The 15159-nt window shown below is 34.7% G+C and overlaps 1 protein-coding gene across 2 annotated transcripts in view; it reads right to left on the reverse strand.

Moving 5' to 3' along the window:
• TBC1D5 (TBC1 domain family member 5) overlaps positions 1–15159 on the reverse strand; it is a 320926-nt gene that overhangs the window by 245747 nt on the left and 60020 nt on the right. For both annotated transcript variants that reach the window (XM_051610176.1, XM_051610175.1), the window contains exon 3: positions 12059–12213. The gene's annotated coding sequence lies outside the window, so the exon portion shown is untranslated. The remainder of the gene's footprint in view (positions 1–12058; positions 12214–15159) is intronic.

Genomic DNA, 15159 nt, shown 5'->3' on the forward strand with positions numbered 1-15159 from the left:
TCTGATACACTAAACATCTTTGACCAACTCACTTGGCAGAAGTTTGTTTTCTAAACACTGTATTTTCAAAGCACATCAAGTAATAAAACCTATGAATGTACATGGGAATGATCATTTCCACTACCAGATTTTCAGTAAAAATGGATGAATGTGGCCAAAAGTGGGTATCTTGATGACAATGCCGTGTAGAAAAATACCAGTGATGGTTTGTTCAAAAGCTCTGAAGCATCTATCAAAATATGGTCACACACATGCATACCAGTTACTGAAAAGCGTGACAAATCCAGCAGCCGAAAAGACAAACACACACACATTCAGTCACGTTGTGTGCATCATCTTTTTAAGAGTTAATGTTTGAAGCTTTTGTTTAACTTCATGCTTGCTTTTGACCTCCACAAGACAAAATAATTTCTTTTGCTCTTTTGCCTTCTCCACTGCTGTGACAATACGAGGAAGTATTTCCTTTTTCATGTTCTATCCTGTCCTGATAAATACTATACATTGTAAAGGGGTCACTCATTCAGCCCAGTCTCATGGTGAGCAGATGTAAGCATGCTTATACTGAGAGACTGCATTGGTAACCTCTAGGCCCCCAAAAAGCATATACAAAGCTAATATCTTTACAATGATTTACTGAAAGCAGCAGCTCTTTTTAATAAAACCATCCCAAAACATAAAATTGATTGAACCAACTGCTGTGCAGGGCATACACAACAGCTGATCAAAAATCATTCAAGATTTTTATTCCTATAGATTATCTCTAGAGCTTGTAGAGTTTTTCCTACTTATTCAGTTCTGACAAACAACTGACTTAGGCAAGCAGAAAAAACAGGGCTGGCTGGTATTTTTTCTGATATTTTTAACCACAAATGCAGATAAACTCAAACTAATCTCACACATGAAAAACCAAAAAGCCAAATATACTTGAAAATTACCACCAGTTTTCATGATGTAAAGACTATTATCTTCCCAATTATCAATCTTCCAATCATATAGCATGCCTTGACTAACTGCATTCCAGAGAAGCTCCAAAACACACCATACAGAGATTACCCTAAAGAGGCACACTTCTTCAATTGAAAAAAAAAAGTCTAATGGATAGATTTATAATAGCATTTAAATATAAAAAAAGACCTTTGTGCTTTAAAAAGGCAGCAAAAGATGAAAACTTCTTCCAAACTGAGAACGTATCATTGCTAACTTTTCCTTCCTTATACAAAATAGCACCAATAAGAGTTTATTTATTTGGTTGGGCCTAACAAAAAGTTCAGCTTATTTAGTGTGTGCTACACGAAACTTTGCTTCCATTTTTTTACAATACTTTTATGCTATTGTGTCACAATGAAGGACAAAGATAAGCCAACTGTTTGGATTCCTCTCCTTTATGTTGTGGCTTTGATCACTAACAATGCTGCGTGAACAGCCAACAGAAGGCTGACATTTCATAAAATATGCAGTGATAAAAACTAATACTGTAGCATCTGGGAGCGATATATAAAATGCAGAAATACACCTAATAACTGTGATCTTAAATTACAAGTTACTGAAAGCTAAATAAGCAGCATACCTAAAATAAAGAGAAAGATTAAGACAGGATTTTTGTGCTTCTACTCCCAAAAACAAATTTAAACAAAAATTAATCCAAGATATGCTATCTATTATTCTTAACAATTGCTCTGATCCCCTTGGATCTTAAAAGCAGCCTTGGAGAAGAGTGCTTTTTTTACCGTATCATTAGGTACCAGCAAAAGCTAAACACATCATAAGCCTTCTTTGTGCTGTATTAATGATCTAATGCTTTGTGAAGTCCCCTTTATTGTCTCTTGTAAAGTATCAATCACACAAAATACATATAGAACCTGGTGACTGACTCTTCACTGTTACGGGAAAAGCTGAAGCTCTATGATGACCAAAATAAGTATATATCCTTCTAATAAGCTGCATAAATTAAGTAAATCTCAAAGTAGAATTTTCTTTTTCATTTATTTACCTTAAGAACATACAAGATAGTCCACATAAAATGGAGGATTACATCCTAGAAAGCAGTGAGTCCCTAAAGAATTTACAAGTCATAGTAAATAACCAACTGCTTTTTTTGCTCTTACTATGTTGCTGTAGCTAAGAAGCTAAAAACAATCCCTGGGTGCATTATAGGGAAATATATGGTAGTACTAAGGACCTGAAATTATCTGCACATATGGCATCATTGGAATGCCACAAGCAGGCCTCATATCTTTAATTTTAAAGAAAGTTGAAATTAAAAGGGCCCAAAAAGGTGTGACAAGAATTACTATCAGGAAAACCTTCTTGTTATTATGTGTGTGTATGCAAGATATACAAGATCAGTATTTTTAGTTTATTTATTATAAGGTATGAGGTGATTTGATTGAGATCTACAACTCAACAGCATGTGGAAAAGATGTAATAGTCAGTAACTCTCTAATCAAGCACCAAAAATGGTACTAAGACACAATTACTGAAAAACATATCAGATAAATTCGGTCTAGAAATACAACCTGATTATTACATCATGTTAGCAAGGGACATAACCACAGAATCATAGAATGGTTAAGGTTGGAAGGGACCTCGAAGAACATCAGGTTCCACCCCCTCCCACTAGGTCGAGTTGCTCAGACCCCCATCCAACCTGGTCTTGAACACTTCCAAAGAGGAGGCATCCACAACTTCGCATCTCCCTTTCTATCTTTAATCTCAAACTAAAGGTGAGGTAATAACTTTGACTAAAAAAAATAAATAATAATTCAATCTTTACCTTGTATTATGTCAAAGATGGAGCAGGTAAATAATAAAAAAATATGAACTGCAATACACAATTTACTTTAAATGACAGCTTTACAGACCAAATCTGTTCTCATTTGTGATTCCATGGATCATACTTTTCTCCAGTTACACGATATTAAAAGATTACTCAATCTAATGTAAAAATAATTTCAGGAAAGGATGCAAGTGTATTATCTAGCTCTACAAGAATATTTCATTGAGAAACAAAGAAAGGGTGACCTATGTGGTCCAACAGGTTCATCAGTCACTGGTCACCCACAGGTGTAGGTAACTTTAATATGAAGTTGAATCAATTACACAAAAATCAAAGTTAAATTAATTGCCCTAAATAATATGAATATAATGGTGCAACACGTGCTTATGGCACCACAAAAATGGGTAGGATTTCCTCAGCACAGTTACAAGATCTAGAAAAATGCCTAAAGACCTAATCTTACCAAGGAAGACAAACAGCTTTTTAGTATTAGGCTCTCATTTAGTAGCAGGGGAGAAGGAATCATGTATCAGATGAAAAAGAATGCAAAAGAAAATCGATATTTGGTGCCTCAAGAACCATGAAGGATATTTTCTGTCTGAAAAACTCCTAACAGTTTAAGTATTTGGGAGGCAATTGTCCTTGTGGTAATAATTAGAGTCCAAATTTAGGGATTTCACTGTTTAATGCACACCCACTCGCCTCTTACCATGGTTTTTTATGTCACTTAATGGAGATTAATACTTTTTTCCCACCTCATATTTACACCAAGGCTATTTAATTTTTTTAGGACGCAATAATAGGTTAAACAGCAGTCTCAACATCACTCTTCATCTCCCACTGGACAACAAATGGCATTATAAGTCTAAGAAGAGATGAAGGTATATTTACATTCATAATGTTCTTGACTATAACATTTCTGTAAATTATGATTTTACATTTGCAAAACTACAATTCTCAGTTTCTATGAATACTACTCTTTCATCATTAACCTCCTATGTACATTACATTCAGAGAGAACACCAATGCAAAATAAAGAAACTAAGTGCTGTTAACAAAGAGGTACAGGCCTTCTGTAGAAGGAAAAAAGCTTTTTTTCTAAATCGATCTTACATCTGTATAGACAGGGTTGTTGGACTACACCTCACTGCTCATTTGGAGTGTATAAAACTTACAGAGGCTTGTAAGAAGGTTATGAAAATCAGATTTCACTTTGATGGCTTATATTTTAGCCCCACCAAAATCAAACAACTGTATTGCTGATGAAAACGACTATTTTTCTCATTTGATAAATAATATTTTTTCTATTCATTGACAAAACACCATGGAAACACTATGTTAATTACAGAACCACATGTAGAATTTGGGAACATATTTACAGATGTTACACAAGAACGAAAAACTCCAAAATATCAATTTTCATTAACTAGGCTATTGCTCCACCAAATGGATAGAATGATATTTTAAGATCCACAGAGCAGAAAATGAACATTTCAGTTCAAAAGAATATTCACCTATCTTAAACACACACAAAAGTAGTGTATTTTTATGTACGCTTTGTCAGAATTTTTCTGTGCTGGTCAACTAAATATTTCCTTCCCTTTCACAACATGTTAATCTGACTCAAAAACCCCGTATGCTTCCATAATGAAAAACTGTAAAATTAATCTGGTCCGAATATTCTGACTTATTTTGAAATGACGATGCTTTTTTGTGTTTTGTTAAGAGCTTAGTATGACATTTCAAACTATAAACGCAAATATTTGTAAAGAAAAAAACTCTCAAGCTACCATACTCTCAGATACACATTCTATTTAAAAAGGTGATTCCCTGATACCTGAGAACCACCATGCAAATGAAGAAATGCTACTCATCTTAAGGAAGCAAAACTGGGCACGTAAGACAAGTCAGGTCAGTCCTGCGTAATGAAATTACTGCTCACATGTTGTTTTTCAAGTTATTCAACATGTAATCATTAAAAGACTCAAACTTGAAATGCACGAACTGCACTAACATTCAAAGAGAAACTCTCTAAAGGAACAGTGACTTCCCTGGTCACTCTTGGCTTTGTACCATGTAATGAAAATGAATCTAAAAGAACTTTAAAGTTTATGTTCCAATTTGGCAAGTGGAGTATATATGGACTTGGACAGTGACCCAAACCATCACACTGTCTGCTCCATTAACTATCACTTCCACTTCCATGATTACTTGAACCAATTTATTTTCTGTGTGAAGTACTGAATTTCCTGTTTTTCCACTGAATGCCTGGCAAAAAGTCAGGAGGAAGTATCACTGTAGGAAGTCAGAAGGGATATCGGTGCAACTTATGGGTACCAAACAGAAATCCCTTCTTCTCAGCATCCTACAAATACTGTGAAAAAAAGACAGTTATCCTGTGGGACTTTTAACAGCAAAACCTTCAAGGAAGTTGAAGAAAACTTCCCAAACTCAGTTTGGTTGTACAGGAAACAGTTAAGACAATCTAATACCACTCCCTAATATTTGTTGTAGGGGAAATACTGAGGCCTTAAACTAGTATCAACATTAATTTAAAAAATTAAAATAGTAACAATAAACAAGATGCTGAAAACTTTGAATATTGCCAAAGTCGAACACAGCTTTTAATGCAATTCTTCAAAGAAGTCTGGATATGAACTCTTCTGTGTTTCAGGTTCTTGTATTTTAAGTTTGTCCATCAATCATATATTCAAGAAAGCATCAGAAGAGCAGTATCAGGTAATTACAAAAACTACCTTGGTCTCTTTTTCTTTTCAAAGAATCTAGGAACAGATCTGTGTGCAGAGTAAAAACACACGTCATGAATGAAGAAACTTGCCGAATATCAGACCTTTCCTTTTTTGTTTGAAAAACTTAATCCTTTTAATGATGTATTACAATATATATTACTTTTTGGGATGAGAAAAAAATGTGTATGAGAATGTTTTTAGATCTATGCTACTCGATTACATTTCTTTGTTAAAAACCTGAACACTGAAGTAAAATAAAACCATTATTGTTTCCCCCCCAACATGCTACAAATTTTTGTGCACAAAAATAGCCACAAATCCATTCAATGTTTACACTTCATTCATCAAAATGCACTTAATACATAGAACACATATAGATACGTAATTATCGGTCACTATTCATCTGGAGCAAAGTTTCAGACTATGAAATATCCTCAACTGGAGCACTAAATCCTGATTGGAAATAACTAGATATGGATTCACAACTTAAACATTATATTAATTTTCCTTGCTTTTGTCAAAACTTACCTTTACAAAGTAAATGCCTTTTAAGAAGTTTGCAAGCCAAAAATCCAATAGCAGATACTGTATAACTTTTCTACTTGTTTAAACAAACAAACAAACAAACAAAAAACAACCCTCTACTAAATTCCTGTTTATTTCAAGTATTTGTATTAATGAGAAAACTCATTAATAGTATGAAAATTCAGAAAGTACTCTTTTAATTTGCTTTAATTTAAATACCTTCCATAGTCTTCATCTAGATGACCAAAAAAGAAACTAAGTACAATCTGTGCTTTCAAGTACAATGTGTAATTAAGGTCTCCCTACCACTTACTCAGAGAAGAATACTGTTGCTTCTGGATTTTAAATTCATTAAATTCACTTTCCTGTCAGACGGTATGAGTGCCTCCAAGCAAGAGTGTCTTCATCTATTTTTTGTTACTGCATTTTATGGGAAGAATACATTCACCTAAAGAGATGAGCATTTTCCTCCTTTTGCCCCCTCTACTCTCCTCTTCCCTCAGCCAATATGTGAGAATGTCAACTTTTTCACGGCTCCAGCTTGTATCCCACTCCAGTGTGTACTTCTGGGGTTTTAAAATAATCTAGATTAATGACCTAAGACAAAGTTTGACAAACATTTACAATACAGAGAAAGTCTTGCAACTGGTCTACAAATCCCTTAAAAAATAAGAGAAATTATGCAAGTTTCAAGACACAAGCAGCCTCTGAATGTGCTTTTATATGACTGCAATATTGCAAGGCATGCATGCTCCTAAACAATAATAAAACCACATTCAACCATTTCTCCCAATGCTTATTAAATTAATGCTTATTAGAAAATATCAGACGCATAACCTGAAGAAAACACTGCAAAAGTGGCTGGCAAGATTTTAATCCTCCTTTCAAAACTGTAAATCTGTAGAAACATTATGTTCTCAAATGAAGTCTTGAATATGAAATTAGGTATCATAAGCCACTCAGTGCAACCTTTAATAAAACTACATTAAGTTGCACAGAAAGTTCTGAATTTTGTAAAGTGTGAGGGTCTTCAGTGAGTAGGCACCTGGTCATCACTGCCTCTTTAATTTGGTTTTATTAATCTGTTTTCCATCTAATTACAAATGCTGGCCAGTGATAACAACAAGAAGCAATGTTACTACTCACACTGGAGGTATAGCCCCTAATACTGGACTCCAACACCATGCTGGTCCCTGTCAGTATCATTCAATACATGTCCAGACATTCAAATCAGTACAATTTAAGAGTAAAAAACAGGAAAATACTGTGAATGTCCTTAAGAACTTGCCCTAGAATCAAAGCATTCTAGAAGTCCCACAGTATTTCTTGGGGAGCAGGAGAGAAGAAAGAGAGCCCAGGACAGCCATAAAATAGCGTCCCTTCTGCTTCAAGGAAAGGTACACACAAATTTTTACAGATTTTTCCACAAAATTTTAATTAAACATTATCTCTGAACATATCAGAGACAACTGTCTGTGACGGTCAGATCTACGGTAAGAGGGTCACTTGCACATCTTTTTTTAACTTTTAGAGGTCAAATGCACCAAAATACCAAACTTTTGTTTAAATATACACCACTGGCAATCCAACAGTTTCTCCCCTCCATGGTTTTCATGCAAACACAGCTGCCACTTTTAATCCTTTAAGAACCACTTGAACAAATTCCTATTTAACACATTCTGATCAGCATTTAGGATCATCTAAGTTAGCACTTGTCTCCTACTGAAAAAAACCCCACAAATAAGTCTTCTGACCAAGCTCAAGCAATACCACTTCTTACCACTCCAATGCTTCTGAAAAAGTTTGAAGGTCAATAAAATGTAGAAGAGATGACATATAATGAAAGTATCTAATAGACAAACATAATACTAAGTAGATCACAACAAACACAAGAGGTTGCTGTCCTCAAGTAGAATCATAGACTTATTTGGGCTGGAAAGGACCTCTTAAGATCACCTAGTCCAACCCCTCTTCCATGGGTAGAAAGGACATCTTCCATTAGATCAGGTTGCTTGAAGTCCCATCCAACCTGGCCTCAATCACTTCCAGGGATGAGTCATCCACAACTTCTCTGGGCAACCTGTTCCACTGTCTCACCACTTTTATAATAAAGCATTTATTCCTTATATCTCATCTAAACTTACTGTCTTTTAGTTTAAAACCACTGCCCTTTGTCCTGTCCCTAAAAGCCTTGGTAAAAAAGTCTCAGTCCACCATTCTTACAGGCCTTCTCTAAGTACTGAAAGATAGAAAGTAGAAAAGTCTTCTCAGTACTGTGATTTCCAGTTAGTGGGGCTGCTTTCCTGGTTAAAATGAAAATTAACTACAAAGCAGGCAACAAGTAAAATGAATTAAAAACCTTTGTGAGATCTGACTGGGCTCTGTCCAAGGCCAGCTCAAGCTTCAGAGCCACAATGCCCAAGCAGAGGCTCAGGAGGCAAAGGGGGCAGCCTGCCAGGGGCAAGGAAGAAACAGAAGACAAAGATCACTGCCAGAGCAACTTGAACTAAGCAGGATGCAAAACAGTATCAACTTTTTCAAGTGAGGACTAGCTACATAAAGAGGCTAAATCCTGACATGGTACCAAGGGAGAAGAAATGATGTCTGAAGAGAATGGGCTAAAAGAATACAGCAGTGCTTCTCCTCTCCAGGACAATCTAACAGTTACTGAAAATAAAGCTATGGAATTACTAGTCCTGAGGTGATATTATGTACCCTTGGGGGAACTGATATAACTTGATTTTAGTGCTTTGAAAAGTAACTCTCCATCTTGGACCTGTTCTTCCATCCTTTGAAGCTGCATGTCCTGAAAGTTTTGCTATGCCTGACAAAAGTCCTTAGCTCATGGATATCTCTCTCTATAGCTGATTTGTTCAATACAGCCATAAATTAAACACAGGTGCACGGACCACCCACACTGTAGAAACAGCAACAACAGAAACACTGCAATGAATGCGGGTTTTTTTGGAAGACTTAAAATGTTCTGCTCATACAGATGTGTGATGACCTCTATGAGCTGCGTAACAGTGTAACAAATGGGTAATTTAGTTGCTCCACAAACCACAGATTATTGTAGTATTTAAGAAAAGATGCCATCTGTAACATGATTGCAAGTCACCATAGTGCTTTTTAGACTGATATAGAAGTTTATGTGAACTTACAGTAACTGACAAATTATAAAATACCACCTCTTCTAGAACCTGTAAGAAAATACATTAAAATCATTTAAAGATTTATTCTTATGAAGTACTGCATTTCAAACTATATAACCACTTTCTGTGTATTGAATTACCTGAGATATTTCCTTTGAAAAATACAGTTCATGTTTCCTGATATTTCATAACCCAGTTTATAAAATGAAGACTTTAGAACCAGGCTACAAGCCAATAATTATCAACTATTATACGGGATTTAATTACTCCTTAGTCCTTAGGTCAAAGGAATTGTGTTTAAAGCTATTCAGTAGTTAGTTTTCCTTATAAGTTATTTCAATAGTGAAACTTGTTTGACCAGCTTCATTATTATATCAACACAAAAAAATGTCAAACAGAAGAAATTAGTAATTGTTCAGTGATACTCCAATCTTGGAGAGGACGGGAATAACTTCAAGCAGAGGGAAATGCAGGAAAATAAATGACTGGCATTAAAAAATATTTTTCTTCAGATAAATTATTTGCCTTAAATACCGATTTCACAATTCAGGAATAAGTAAAACACATGAAATGAGCATTATCATTTTCCTGCCAAAGAATTCTGAATATGATTTAATTCAAAGTCTGAAATAACTACAGAACACGAGTCATGAAACAACCGTGTCAAGCCCCCTATGAAGCAAACAATTTAAAAACAATTATACGTGTCTGAAATACTAGGGTTCCTTAAAAACATCAATTGCAATGTTCTTTTTCAAAGCAATATAATTTTTTTTTCCTTATTATTTTCTTGTTTTCCTAATAAGAGCTGTAAGAGAAAAAACAGCCAAGGACAGGAGAGTTTCACCATTCAGCAAATCGGAGATGGGGCAGGAAAACAGGTGTGTTTGGCAGTCTACTATAATCATGAAGACAGAGCAAGCAATCTTATTTTTCTTTCTTCCCTTCTCATTTTCACTCAGCAGCCAACAAGACGCAGCAGATCTACCGATTCTATACATACTATGTTACTGCACGGGTAAGTAAAATGAAGAGAAGAAACGGGAGGCAAGAGCAGCAGCCACAGCTTCAAGGTTGCATCTCAATATGAGGACCTGCCCGTTCCATGATCTACCACTGACCATGCTAATACCTACTTTGCAAATGAAAGATAGATACCTGGCAGATTACAGGAAACCCCTGGAGGGAGAGGAGGGAAGCATTACACTACCATATTTGGCTCACTCTGAACTCACCGTGGGGTAGAAGCCAACTTTGAAAAAACCCTTAATATTTCAAGAAAGATCTCCCAGGCTTGTTTATGACTGTATAAATCTTGCCTTATATGAATGTACATTGAGCTAACCAGAATGTTAAAAAGCTGTTACAGGAATTTTCAACAACAATTCTAATTAGATTTTGAAAGACACGTATTCTCTAGTAATTAGAAAAAAGCTATTTTTATTAGTTTTTCTAAGTAACAAAATACAAAGACATTCTAAAAATTATGCAGATGAGTACAATGAGGCTTTTAATTTTATGAAGTTGGATGCAATGAAAAATGATCTTGCTATAATCTCTAATAAGCAGTCTAAAAACTTCAAAATGGTGAAATAGTATAACCACACGTACACACAAACAGACTATGCCACAAAAAGGACAAGTCTTTACTCCTCAACTCTTTTTGACAGTTCCAAATTTCAGGCACATATCCAGAGGAACTTTCTGCCCCACGTCTGGTCAGTAAAGAAATTGAGGTTAACCTTTAATTTTTAATGTCACCTGCAGCCAGTGATTGCTTTTTCTAATGCAAGTGACAGATAAACAGCAAAACACTCCCAAGATGATACACAAAGCACCACACACCATAAGTGCATTTTTATTTTTATACCAACTCAATTTCTCAAATGGATAACCAATGTTCCTACTAATTTACATTAAGAATTGAGTGAGGCATGAAAATTGTTCTGATGCATAGGCTTTATTTCTTTAATGTACTGCATAGTGTTCTGTACTTTATTGCAACACTGGAAAAAACTAAATACATCTAAATGGTACAGAAACTATACATAAAAAAACATAGGCATATATATGTCTTTAAAAAAATCACTTCAGAAAGGGCTTTTAATTCTCCAGAGCAGTAAGAAGGAAAGATAACTAATTAAAGTCACTGATGGAAGTCAATAAAAGCAAAAAATTGTTCCTCTTAAGATGTGTTTCCTGACCTTTAATCTCTTGGTGTTTTTCTGTAGACCAATGCACTAGTATGATACACAGAGTCTACACTCTTTATCTACACTGCCTGCATCTCAACTTCCTAATTCCTTTATAGAATTCAATAGTATCACCTTAACATTTGCAAGGTAATTCCAAACTAAACAGAGGGAATATGGCAAATTGAGGCAATATAATCTAGCTATTTAAGGCAAAACTGGCAAGTCTTTAACAGCAAACACTGTATCATTACTAAACACTGCCATGTTGTTAATGTAAGAAGAAGTTTGAATTAGATAGTAAATTGGCCCTCCAGGTCGGGACTTAGAGCATATTATGGGAGAAAGCAAAGAAAAGCTCCCACTGATGCTGTCTATGTTTCACCAGTTCTGTGGAAAGCAGACTTCAATACAGTTATCCGTCACTTTTAAAACCAAATACTGCAGTCAATATTTTACTTGTTTTTTAAAATTCAACATAGTGAAGAGAGGAGAAAAGCCCCTATGTTTGTAAAATAAGGGTGTTCAGAATAATTTTTGGAAAACTACAGGAAAGACATCAGAAACACGGGGTTTTTTAAATTATAAATGTGTAACTATGACATTGATAGAAAACAGACAATCACAGTTTGGTTTTTAGAAAACACAGGAAAGTTAACTCACATAGTAGCAGGTGCTCGAACACAAAGGAGACAATATTCCTTAGAATGATACTCTCTGCACATTCAACAGTCAAGCAGTCTTGGGATAAGGCTCAGCCACCAGCAGCAATGAGGAAGCTGAAGTAGCAGTCCTGGTACCAGACTTCTGGAATTGACCTTTGAATGGAAAATAAAGATGCTTGAGGAAAAAATGTTCAAAACATTGACCTAAAGGGATTCAAGTGACCTAAGGCACTGGATTTCTCCTAGAAATTTCAATGTAACAAAAAGTAAAGTGACCAGAAGTAGTATCTTTTTTCAAGTTAAATAAGTATTTCACATAATCATTTAACAGGAGAGATGGAAACAACATTTAAAATAAACCCACGTGGTTCAATTTATTTATTTTTAAGAAGACAGTAATGGTAGAGAGACAACTCTAACAACTTGAGTATTATGAAGACTTCTTCATTACTCAACATGAAATTTGTATCAACCTGCAATTCTTGGATGCTTTTCAGCATTATTTTCAATTCCTCCTCCTGTGACTGAACTTCTTAAAACTATATATTTTACAAATTTCAGGAACTTGATATTGTTAGATGTATGTTCTAGAAGGTGGTTAATTCATTATTAATAAGACACAAAAAGTTGTACTGAGTTCAATAGCATGCTATAGTTGGTTATAAACACACTAAAAGTGTTCAAGGCTATGGTTCTAAGTAAAAAATAACATATCAGATTCCAGCAACTGATGAGCCATTTTTTATTAACTCTCTTTTAACTGCTCAAAAAAGCACTTACTTGTAAGTGAAAAAAAAATATTAAAAAAAACCAAACAACACAAACCACTCAAAATGTGTTTAAGCAGAATCTTTCCACTGCTATGAGATAATTAAACTCTATTCATGTAATGATGGAATACAGTGCTATTTTAAAATATTTTATCCTATTAAAAATATGCAAAGCTAATAGTGTTGAACTGGAAGCAGCATCTTCACTTTTTTAAAAGCTGGTGCTTTAGTGTTTTTACAGTTTTTCCATCAGAAAACCTAAGAACACAACCATCTAGCCACAATTTTTAAGAAAGTCATTAAAGACTGATTTTGCCAGTGGCTCCTGTAATCTGACCATTGTGGTCAAAACCAATTAAATTGCATTTAGAAATAAACCATGAAAAACATACTCACTTTGAAGGAATAAATTTTAGGATTTCTTTTTAAGAAGTTAAACTAAATATAATTGTCTACACATGAGTATATTAAAACAGTTCCAGCTAAATAGTGGTGTGTTTTTTTAATTTGGATTAGCATCCTAGTTGCAATATACTAGCATATAAATAATTTTTTATTGTAGAGCACACTTTGAGTTATTAAGCCTGGCATTAAATTTTGTAACAAGATGTAATATATCTAATTCAAGAGGGCTTAGAGTATTCCTGTTTTACTTATTAATATGCTAAGTGAATGTTTGGACAATTGATTTCAACTCAGTTTTGTGACTAAAACATGTGACAAGATACAATTTTCAGGTTACACAGTCCATTTGTCATAACTACAGCTCTTTCTTATTTCCATTGGTGTTAACAAATTAATAAAAAAAGTCATACTGACTAAACCATCAGCATCTTTTACATATAGCCATTAGCAAAGTATCTTCACTGCTTTTCCTTGCTGTTCTGCTGCCCCATTTCCTTCCTTTGCTTTTTATACCCTCCTTCCTGCATTTTTACCCTAAAAGAAACACAGTCTGCAAATAAAGAACTGTCAATGTGTGTATCTGCAGAGGACTCACCACAGTGAGACTACAGTCTGGTTCTGAAGTAATAATAAATGCATTGCTCAGATACCACAAGTCAATTCAGTACCAGCTGGATACAATCAGTGACTGGTTTGCTTAGAAAGATCAATATATTTAACATACTAATCCTGTAAATTCTCACTGAAACAACAGAACATCCCCAGCCAATGGCTTAAATAATGTTTATGTAGGAAAACTGATAGAAAATATCACTCTGCGTAAGTTCTGAGAACAGAGGTGATGATGATATACTTAATACCAGTGTAGCACAATTTGCACATTACTCATACAGTTGGAATATTATTTTGCAACAAATTACACTGTAGAATGATCTCTATCCCTGCATGTTTTCTGAGTTACAAATTAGTTGAACAGAGCATGGAGAATGGGAAAGGTATGTCTACGCCTTATGCATTTGGACTAGCTGAAATCAAGACAGACTTACGGTGAATACCAAGAAAATTGTAACAGTGGAAATTAGAAAAAAATATATTAATAATTACTGAAATAATTATAAAAGTGAATACAGGATTATGTTAAGATTTTAGTAACATAAGATAGAAAGATTATTTTTCTTGAAAAGTAAGAGAAAGAAACTTGACTACATGAACTAGAGTGTGAATGAGTGAGCAGAAACCAGAAAGAAACTGCCTATATTTTAACAAAGGTGATGACATCCTCATGTAGGCTGCTCACTTTGTCTGAAAGATCATGTCTGGCAGACCATGGCCCTGCCTTCTTGAACATTACTTAAAGAAAACAGTCTTTGAAATATGAATAAAGAGCTTTCCTTACTTCTGTAGATGCATGCATACTCACATAGGATGGAGGAAAGTAAGAGTTCAGTATCAGAGCATATGCTAGTAATATGCTCCTAACAACCAGAGTTACCCAATATTGAAAGAAGCAGGTATCAGGAAGAAAATGCAGATAACAATTTAACTTAAAATTCTAAATGGAACTGTTTAGGAAAGCTACATTTTGCAGCTAACAAACAGGTACAATAGTACACTTTTCGAGGGAATCTTTCTGTTTCTATTAGTCCTAAAACTAAGGTCCTGCTTGGAAGATCAAGGACATGAAAGAATCCCGTAACTTTGCCACTTGCTCTCAGTAAGCCTTTCTTCACTATCCTTTCAACATACATTAAACTAAAGCAAAAGGGGGAAAGAGAGTGGAAACAAAAAAAAATAAACTAACTTAATTTTGCTTTTCTGTTCTTCTGCTCCCAGAACTGTTTCCCTCAAAAAAAACCCTTAACAAAACAAAAAAATAACAAAAAAAAAGCCCAACACATATCTGAGAAAAAAATGTAACAAATTA

This window comes from Apus apus, chromosome 2 (assembly GCF_020740795.1).
Source record: "Apus apus isolate bApuApu2 chromosome 2, bApuApu2.pri.cur, whole genome shotgun sequence".
Lineage (NCBI taxonomy): Eukaryota > Metazoa > Chordata > Aves > Apodiformes > Apodidae > Apus > Apus apus.